This window comes from Cupressus sempervirens, chromosome 10 (assembly GCF_028749045.1).
Source record: "Cupressus sempervirens isolate cs-2001-9-10 chromosome 10, ASM2874904v1, whole genome shotgun sequence".
NCBI classification, from domain to species: domain Eukaryota; kingdom Viridiplantae; phylum Streptophyta; class Pinopsida; order Cupressales; family Cupressaceae; genus Cupressus; species Cupressus sempervirens.
Genome location: NC_143127.1, coordinates 102,459,383 through 102,470,036, shown reverse-complemented (window position 1 = coordinate 102,470,036; position 10,654 = coordinate 102,459,383). Strand labels below are relative to the sequence as shown.

The window sequence follows — 10,654 nt, the reverse complement described above, 5'->3', positions numbered from 1 at the left end:
GAAATATGTTCGTGCGAACATGATTAAAAAAAAAGTTCGCATGAACACAATAAGTGTGTTCCCGCGAACATATGGTAAACTCAATTTCTCATTTTGCAATTCTTTTAATTTTTGTTCATCCCACTAAAGTGGAACCCATTAGTGTGGGTTCACCCATGAGTGAAAAATGACCATATACCTTTCAAAACCCTTGCATTTAATGCTTAGTGCTTGTACAGTTGTAAACTTGGCATCAACTTAATTTCAGAATTACTCAACATCCATGGATATTTCCATCACTTGGAAGCTACTACAAACTTGAAATCAACTAACATTCCACTCAGAATCCATTGAAAACTTTCCATGCTCAGCAACAACATGAAAACTTAAAGATTTAATCTTGAATTTTGAAGAACATCTTGTATCTTCATTCATGCTAATGTAGTCCTTTGAATACTAACTTCTTTTGAAACTAATGTATGATATAAAAATTTAAATATCAGTCCCACATATCTCTTGATTGTTCAATTTGATGAGGTGTGATCACTTGACCCATTGGGTGAAGTGATCCCTTCTCCATTTGATGTGTTTTATGCTTCTTTCTTTTTCTATATCTTATTCATCTCATCTCTTATGTGTTCAACATTTATCTTGCCTTTGCCTTTATCAAATTCAAAACTTGGTGCCTTTGACCTAGTTGGACAATGCTTACTATTATGATCAATCTTCAAATAGCTAAAGCAAGTGGTTTGATTCAACCACCTTTTGTAGTTACCACTAAAGTGTGTCCTAATACAATTCTCAGGAATGTGTCCATATTCTTGACAATAGTGACAACTATATCTTGTTTGTAATCTCAATTATAAGAGTTCCCATAGCTTCTTATCTTTGTTGGCTTGTTTGAGGACCACATGGATTTGGATCTACATTCAAAGGATCTATGTCCATACTTTTGACAGTTGTAGCAATAACCATCAAATCTTTGTGTGTTCATGGTCTTGGTGTTGCATTCATGTGCCTAATGACCTTGTGTGTTGCACTTATGACAATGAACCATGTTCTTAGGCTTGACATTCTGATTTGCATTGTTTCTCCTACACACATTAGTAGTATGTCCTTTCTTTCCACAACTATGACAAGTAGGTTTTGAATTCTTACCTCTGTTGTTCCTTTCTTCAGCAAATTTGGATGATTCTCCTTCTTCAATGCTTGTGTAGCCCAATCTTGATGTATCTTTGTTAGATCTAGGGGATCTTAGTAATTGCTCAAAGTATTTTATGGCTTTATTTGGCTTGTTAAGACTTTTAGAAAATTCCTTTTCTCTTTTAAGATCATTTTGCAATTGCTCATTCTGCAACTTCAATGTGGTTATCTCAATCTCTTTGACATTTAATTCATAATTGGAATTCATCATTTGACTTAGCTTATCCAATTGAATGTTGGAGATCTTGGTTAGCTCTATTCACTTTTCCTCCAATCTATTTGCCAGAATTATTTTTTCTTCTTCAATCATGGCTTTGTCTTCATGGCTTTCTTCTTTTGTTCAACCACCTCACATAGCAGTATAGCTTGTGATTTTTGCTTCAATTTGAGTTTTTTAATTTCTTAAGATTGGATTTTATTCTTCTCCATTAGATCTACAACTGCTACATCAAATTCACTAGAGTTACCATTTGCAAATAGCTTGGTGATGTCTATCTCTTTGTATTGTGTGTCATTTTCTGCTATAGCAATCTCTTTCCTTCTCTTCAAGGAGCTCTTCAAAGCATCTCTAGCTTCATTCAATTGATGTGTTATAAGATGTATTTCAATCTCCAAGTTCTCAATAGTCTTTCCCAATTTGTAGACTCCTATTTCAAGATGTTTCCTCTAAGTTGCAAAGCTTCTCTTTTAGAGAACAAGGCTTTGATATCAATTGTTGGAATTACAAGTGGGAAAGGGGTAAACTTCTGTGGGGGGGGTGAGGGTGTGAACTAAGAGTTTAAATTTGGACCCATAAAACTTTCACCATTCATACACTACATGCATCAATACAATGAAATAACATATAAAGCATATGCATCAATCACATAAACATATAAACAAACACACACACTTAACACTAGATATGATTACCCAGAAACCCTCCAAATGGGAAGGTAAAACTAGGGTGGGGATGACACTCACAAATCTTCACTACTATAGAAATAAAGTGTATCTAATTAAGGTTACAATTGTTAGAGTAAATAATTAATTAATTATTAATTATTTATTCTATTTACTTAAGCTTACTTAGGTTAATCTATTTATTTAATATTCACTATTTAATAGGTGTAGTGGTTAGTTGTTGACAAGATGAGAGTTTGTTCCCTTCTAGCATGTTCCACCTTTTTGTGGATGCTTGGTTGTCAACCTTATCTTCTACAACTTTCTAGCTTGTTCTACAAGCTTCCATGAGGCCTTTATATTTGGTCTCTCTCTCATTGTAAATTCATCCATTCACATAGCAATTTCATTTTTCCTATTGTGAAATATTTTCTCTTGCTTTGTTTCCTTCAAGCTCTTGCTCCTTAGGTTTCTCTTCTGCAAGCTATTTGCACTGTAGGTGATCTTGGCAACTACAGAGTTGGATTTCATCAACTCCTACATGGTATCAGAGCCTCCCTTCTACTTCTTGTTTGAAATTTTTTTTTGAAGCCACGATTTGGAGACACAAACCCTAGTTTGTTAGTGATTTTTTCTTCAATTAGGAGGAAGAGCATTTTTTTTAGTATTTGGAAAAAAAGGAGAAAGATGGTTTGGCATAATAGATCTAATATTTTTTGGGCTTTTATTTTTATTTTTTGGAGGTGCGACAGCGGTGATTTAGAAAAAATAACTACAGAGGTGATTTTCAAACAATGATATCTCCCTCATACAGACTCATTTTTTCGAGAATTTTTTTTTTGTTTTGGGGTAGGATTTCATGATCTACACATTGGTGTAGGTGGTTTGAGATCTCTGTTCCTAAATTTTTTTGCAACACGCAATTCCCAATTTTTGCCACTTTAAATGCTTAGTACGAGCTCATCTGGACACATAATCAGGTTCTATATTTTTTGAAAGTGTATATTTTTTGGTCTACTTTCTTGATCTACAATTAGATTAGAAGTGCTATAGACAAAAATACTACTTTCAAAAATAGGACCTAAATTGGCTATTGTAATTGCACTAAGTAAAGAGTGCCCAATTTATACATTGTGGGGGGGAGCATTTTCTTTTCTATAATTTAATTTAGAATAAGACCCTTCTACTTCCATATTTTTCTCTCTCAATGGTGGATCCATCTGTGACCTATCTCACACCACACAACTATCACATCTGGAAGGCACAAATGACTAGGCTTATCATGTCAAGGGGCTTATGGTCATGTCAAGATGAGAATCAACCTATTCTTACATGCCCTTTTGAGGTTCAGCATAGGAACAAAATGGATGAGGCCATGGGATTTATTGCACTAAATATTTTAGATAGTCTACTATTTCACTTGGATGGTTTGACCACTCCACGGGCTTATTAGCTCAAATTTTAGACTTTTTTTGGCACAGTGAATGAATTTCAGGTACTTCAGCTTGATGTAGAGTTGACTTCTTTGACACCTGAAAACTTTCCCACCATTGAAGACTTCTTGATGAAATTCAAATCTTTGTGTACACTTTTGCAGGGATGTGGGAAAACCAAGACAGATAATGAGTGTATCTTTTTTATACTCTCAAAGTTGAGGGGACAGTATTAGATCTTCTCTTCTACTTTCTACTCCACTATGGATGCCTTGGGTGACAAACACAAGATGCCTTCATTTGAGATATTTTGTGATCGGTTAACTCATGAATAGTCCAAGATCAATCAGATGGATTCACTTTCAGGTTCACAGTTGCAGGCATTGCTTGTCAAGGATACATAGGAGAAAAATTCAAAGTAGATATTAGATCCCTCTTCTATTGGTTCATCATCTTCTAAGAAGAAGGAGAAAAAGAAGACTAAGATTCCTACCTGTTCCTATCGTGAGAAAGGATCTCATGATGAGGCACATTATTTTTAGAAGACATTTGATGGCTATGAGAAACAAATTGCAGATTTGCAAGCTCTTCTTCAGAAGAACACTTTTTCTTCTACATCCTCTTCTACCTCATAGGGGTCTGCCTTTTAGTCTTTTTCCACATCTTCACCATCTACATCAAATCTTGGAAAGGGTCATGCATTACAAGCTACCAATACATCTCCTTCACAGGTTCCTTGGATACTGGATTCAAGTGCTTCTCACTATATGACATCTTCTCAAGGTGTCTTCTCTACTCTTGAGGCTTCTCCTATTCCTCATATTCTCATGGGGAATAACACTGCACTACCAATCTGCGTGAAAGGTTCAGTTCACATCCAAAATGGTATATTGAATGATGTATTGTATGTTCCATCTTTATCTGCCAACCTTCTCTCAATTTCTCAAATTACACGCAGTGGATTAGGGAAGACAGTTGAGTTCACTGCTAATTCAATCTTCATTCAGGATCATGTAACAAGAGGTCTTATTGCTATAGGGGTAGTTGATCCTTCCACTCATCTCTACACCTTCTCGTACTTTGGTCCACCATCTCCATTGTTGGAGCATGACTCTTCTCTTTTGCAAGATCATCATGTGGTGCAGTCAAGATACTTGAACCTTTTTATTGTTCCTAAGATCCCTGTTTTGACTGCCACACCACATCTAGTTGAGGGCTTTTCTCCTCTACATGATTTTTCTTTCACTCTACTTGATCCTCCAACTTCATTCATTGAGACTCTAGGAGCACTTGTTGTAGATACTACAGTGGACATTCATGACACTATCATCACACCTACCTTGGGGATTCCCTTTCCAGTTCCTCATACATTCTCCTTTGGGCATCAACTAGGATTTCCAATTTTTCCTCTCATTTAGGGATTCCCTTGTTATGTACCCTTGTTTCTTCCACATTGGAGTTGCATTGGTTTGATCCCTCCTTCAAGGGCTCCTTTATTCTAGGGAGGCTTTAGTATCTCTCATGGGGGGGCTAGTTGTACTTATGGTTTTAAGTGGGTCTCTTGACTCTTTTTTGGCAGAAGTTATCCTTGGGGGGATTGGTTGAGGCCTTCCTTCCTTCACTTCATGCTTTTTTTTTTTGCATGTTGTTTTTACCTCTTTTTGGGGGAGGGTTTTTCCCACATGGTTTTCTCTCTTTCCCCATTTACAGAGTTGTATTTTTTTACATTGTACATGGGTACCTAACATGGCCTCATTGCTAGGACCCATTCTGCATTTTCATCTTAGTTTTGGGAGCTTAAGGCATTTCCCTAAGTTGCACTTAAGGGGAGTGTTAGAGTAAATAATTAATTAATTATTTATTATTTATTCTATTTACTTAAGCTTACTTAGGTTAAAGCATTTATTTAATATTTAGTATTTAGTAGTTGTAGTGGTTATTTGTTGACAACATGGGAGTTTTTTTCGCTTCTAGCATGTTCCACCTTTTTGTGGATGCTTGGTTGTCAACCTTATCTTCTACCACTTTCTAGCTTGTTCTACAAGCTTCCATGAGGCCTTTATATTTGGTCTCTCTCTCACTATAAATTCATCCATTCACATAGCAATTTCATTTTTCCTATTGTGAAATATTTTCTCTTGCTTTGTTTCCTTCAATCTCTTGCTCCTTAGGTTTCTCTTTGGCAAGCTATTTGCACTGCAAGTGATCTTGGCGACTACAGAGTTGGATTTCATCAACTCCTGCAACAATGGTTTGACCCATAGTTCCAAGAATCACGGCGATTCATGCGATTCACATGATTCGACGATTAGATTCAAGCCAAACGATTTTTTGTGAATCGGTGAATCGAATCAGTGATAAAGGGTTTATGAAATAAGTTACTCACTAAATTTCAAGGGTTTTTTAAATTTTCTGATTCATGGCCGATTCGATTTCGATTCATGGCCTATTCACGATTTGATTCGGCCTTGCCGATTTCGATCCGATTCCGATTCTTGTTACTTTGGTTTGACCATGAATCATGATCTGCCCTGTGAAAGGCACGCCCTATTAAAGGCTCACAAAGACTATTAAGTCCCACCTTGTTAGAGGATTTCAACACCCTATTAGAAGTGTGCCTAGTTAGAGGACTTCAACTTACAATTAAGTAAGCACTCTATTAAAGGATTTCATATAGCATGTTAAGACTACTCTATTAAGAGATTTAACTAAAATCACTTGTCAAAATGTCTCAGCATAGATCTTGTAATTAGCACTTGCTTGCCTAATAACAGATCACCTCTATCCAATCTCTTATTGATCCTTCACAATATTATGTATCAATGGTGTATCTTCTATCCTTTGTTCTTCACTTAACTGATTCTGCAATTCACTCTTACTACTAAGTCACCTTATATGCTCTACAAATTGTCTTGTTCACTCCTCCAATTTGACCACTCACCCCTTTGCAATGCTCTCAACATTGTTAAAAATTTATGGCTTTGTCCTCCTTAAGAAGACTTAGGTAGCTTAGGGTTAGGTATGAATCTACAACTGAGATTCATCCATTTGGCCACTTAAACTTTCCCATTTTTTGATTGGCTGCATGTAATTGCATGGGAAATCTACATATAGATTCGTCCTTATCTCTAAAATATTGAAATCTATCCTTAAGTTAGATTGAAAATGGTTTACATAGTTGTTTGTAAAATTTCAAATAAATATGTCCAATATGTGTCACTCAACATATGAAGTCTCTGATGCTTGGCAATACACTATAATTATGTTTCTGACTCGACACCTAAATTGCTCGACATCTACTATTTACTCTGCACTTGAATCACTCAGCATGGTTTATCTGTTTGACACTTGAGTGATTTAGCACATGAGTGACTTGGCACTCATTGCAAGTTAACATGTTCTAATATTTACATGTTGTACTCGGCATGCATTAATAGTTTGGCATGAACTAAGTAAATGACTTAAGTGTGTTGACACTCGTCAAAACCAATCTAAGATCAATAGTGCATATGTGTAGATAGCCTAGTTACTTTTAATTTTCCCATTCCATGAATAGCCTACTTAGACATGTGTGCAAATTATTATGTTTCACAGCTACACTAGATCCATTCAACCCTCGTATTCTTAGTCGATAAACTTCTTGTCCTAAGTTTGGGTCATTCTTCATGTTAGGAAAAACCCTGAGGGAGCTAAACACTTCGTGGTTGGCATGGTAAAAGTGTCAAGGCCACACTCCTATCTCAAATAGTGGATGGATGATGTTTGATGGCTGTGGAGACTGGGACTTGTAGATGGACACACGTTGGACACAACTTGTTTTAAAAACTCTTCATGTGATGTAATATATAAAATCATGGCATTGATGTGATTAATCATTTGATGCGTCCATTGGTACATTGTACAGCCAAACATATGGTTCTTATTGTTATGTCATGGATGTATGACATCTAGGTCAACATCATTGAATTAGCATTCTAATTTCTTAATTAATAAGCCATATTCTTTATCTTTGATTTTGATTAAAAGCATGGATAACTAATTGATAATCTTGATTATGGTTTAATTACTTGAATGGTTGAAAAGTTAACTACGATTTTCTTATTTGAAATTATGCATATCTTGAACATTTGATGATGTGACATTTCTTAGTAGGACATGGATCTTACAGTCTTCCATACTTGTCAAGGATAAAATAATATTTATTAAGACATGCTTTCTTACTTCATACATTAATCTTTCTTTATTCCCATTATTTGTAGAGACTTGCAGTAAAGAAGCTTTTGGATAACCATAGAACCATGAAGCTTCTAGAATATATTCTTATCTTATTGTTTAATTTTTATATTTTTAAATGAATAAGAAAAATGAAATAATAGTTTAAAAATATTTTGGATAAATAGTCCCTTCTCTATTAATTAAATATTAAGATTACATATTTAAAAATAGATATTTAAAAAATAGAGTACTTCTTAAACTTTAGACATGTAAAATTATTTATAGAAAAAATTAATTAGAATGGGACATCCGTGAACATTAGGCAAGGACTAGCAAGGAATAACAAAACAAGGTCTTATTTATATATGAATAAACCAAAAATCTTCTCAAGTCAAACTTTCCTTTACGTCATACGGTTCCAAAGTCCAACCTACTTACCATCTTAATACACTTTTTATTATATTTTTATTAATAACAAGTTGTACAAACACATAAAACAAACCCAAGCTATGTCAGCAAATTATAGAAAGAACTTTCAACTTGAAATCTAATCACGGTGTCATGAGTTTAGTAATTCATAACCACACACAAATATCTATCTTATACAAGAAATAATATACACACATTCATATTCACACATTAAACATTATATTTTGGCATTTGAGTATGATCACACTTTCTTATTTAATCATGTTCATGAAAATAAATGAACAAGGAGCAATCATGATGATGAAATGAGCATGATGATGAAACAAGAGTAGTCAGAGAAAAACAATGAAAATCTTTCTCACATTAGAAAGAATGAGGCCGAATAAATTTATAAAATCCCTCACTTCTTAATCTTAATGGAACAATGGAAAAAATGAAAAATAAAAAATTGATAGTTACTAGGAGCAATTAAATTGAGGTGTGATTATACATAAAGGTACATATATTATTATTAAAAAATCTAAATTAGAATTATCATGTGTTGGTAAAAATATTGTTCTTCTTTTGATTCTCCTCTTAATTTTCCCAATTTGTAATGAAGAACAACTTTACACAATAGTTGGGAAACTATTTCTAAGAATATCTAGTTTCCCTCTGAATTGAGGTACAACTCCCTATGTAAATGATATTCAAGGAATTATGTTTTATCTCTAATTCCTACTATGGGGTATGTTCTTAACTAGAGAACAACAGAGGCAAAACCAAGCTAATCCTAGGCAAGATTAACTCAGGCAAAATTTAGATCCTAAACCTAGCCAACTTCGAGAACTCACACATCCTATGACTCCCGAGATTGGTAATGCAAGAATGTTGTTAGTTATGCAAATGCAGAAACATGAAATTAAAATGAAGATTAAACATCTAAAACTTTGCAACATGAATAGATGAAAGTACTCCGATCTATCACCCATTCACCATTTAGCTGAGAATGCAAGAAAGTGCTTAAGACTGATTATAACAATACTCCGATTGGAAGTAATCAGAAAAGTGATGCCTAAATGCTCTAATTCATAACAAAACCTTTCTTGTTTTGAACACAAAAAACATAATACTCTAATTACATTTGCTTACAATCTACAACCAAATCTATTACAAAGAACCAAAATATCCATCTCTAATGCATAAATGAAAATGCAGAAAACTGAATGCTCAACCCTCTACTCCAGCTCTCTGACTGTATGCAGAAAAAGCTGCCCCCCTCTAAAAAAAAAGATTTACAATAAATAGCCTCCACCCCAGATGCATGTTCAGCTTCTCCTTATGATGGCTTTTTGGTTTCATAAAATTGAATCTTAAAACGGTCTTAACTTTTCAGTTTTGTAACCGCCTCAAGAAAAATAAAATCCTCTCTATTCCATGACACATGGCCTTTTCATTTTGATGGAAAATGACAATCATTTCCTTGCCAATTTCCATCCTTATCTTGCACAAATCCTTGTACCTGATGCGGGTTACAATCAATTATGGATTGCTCCTTAAATTTTAACTTGCAAGAATATTCACAATTGCCTTGTATGCGCATTGTCCCATAATGATCAGAGTATAGCTTTCCCAAAATGAGATTATAAATAGATGTGGTGACCTTACTCCACTAAAACACCTCACCATCGTCAAACTCTAGTGTGAGAATTCCTACAGGATCAACTTGGATGGACCGACCCCAAAATTTTCTCTTTAGATTACTATCTCCCCAAAATTTCCATCCTCTACCTTCACAATGGCATGCAATCAGCATAGGATGATGGCTGACCTTCTCTGCGAAAAAATGAAGGCCTTTATCTAGATAATCAACTTCAAAGGTTTTCCCTAAAAGAGGATTAAAAAGCTTACAATATTGACCTTCTAAAGAAGAATATCCAAAAACTGCAAATGCTGCTACATGCAGTATACGCATCAAATTGCTTCCTTTTCTGCCCCATTCACATGCCAGATCAATAAGGTAGGAATATTCCATATCTTCAAAGCATTTTTGGAGGGAAGAGAGTGGCTCATTAAAGTAGACAAGAAGACAAACTTGGGTAAGATCCTTCAAAAATATTATCTTTAATCATAGACCACAGGTTGACTCCTTTCTCTTTTTCCTTTGGTTCAGGTAAGCTCTTTCATCTTTCCACCAAAGGATAGTCAAAACTCAGTTCCATATCAACATCAATCTCATTTGTCCCATTTAAGAAATCTTCACTGTCGAGAAATCCTTCATTAGAAGCTGTTGATATTCACCTGAACCCAAAGCTAGAGCTTCTTATAGAGTCTTTGCACCATCTTGTCTTTCATTGTCTGCTTCAAATTTTGTTGCAGAGTGTAAGTCGGGGATATTGAATCATGAGGCTCCATGATTTTATTCACATTTCCTCACAATGTCATCGACCATGGGGCATACTTAGGAAACTACATGCTTATACAATTTATCTTGAACTGACAAAGTTTTATTGCCCTTTCACAGGTCGGATAGT

General features: G+C 34.8%; 1 pseudogene; it reads right to left on the bottom strand.

The window, feature by feature from the left end:
* Window positions 1–9,573: 9,573 nt before the first annotated feature.
* Window positions 9,574–10,252, bottom strand: LOC149532799 (oxysterol-binding protein-related protein 1B pseudogene; annotated as a pseudogene).
* Between the last annotated feature and the right edge of the window lie 402 nt (window positions 10,253–10,654).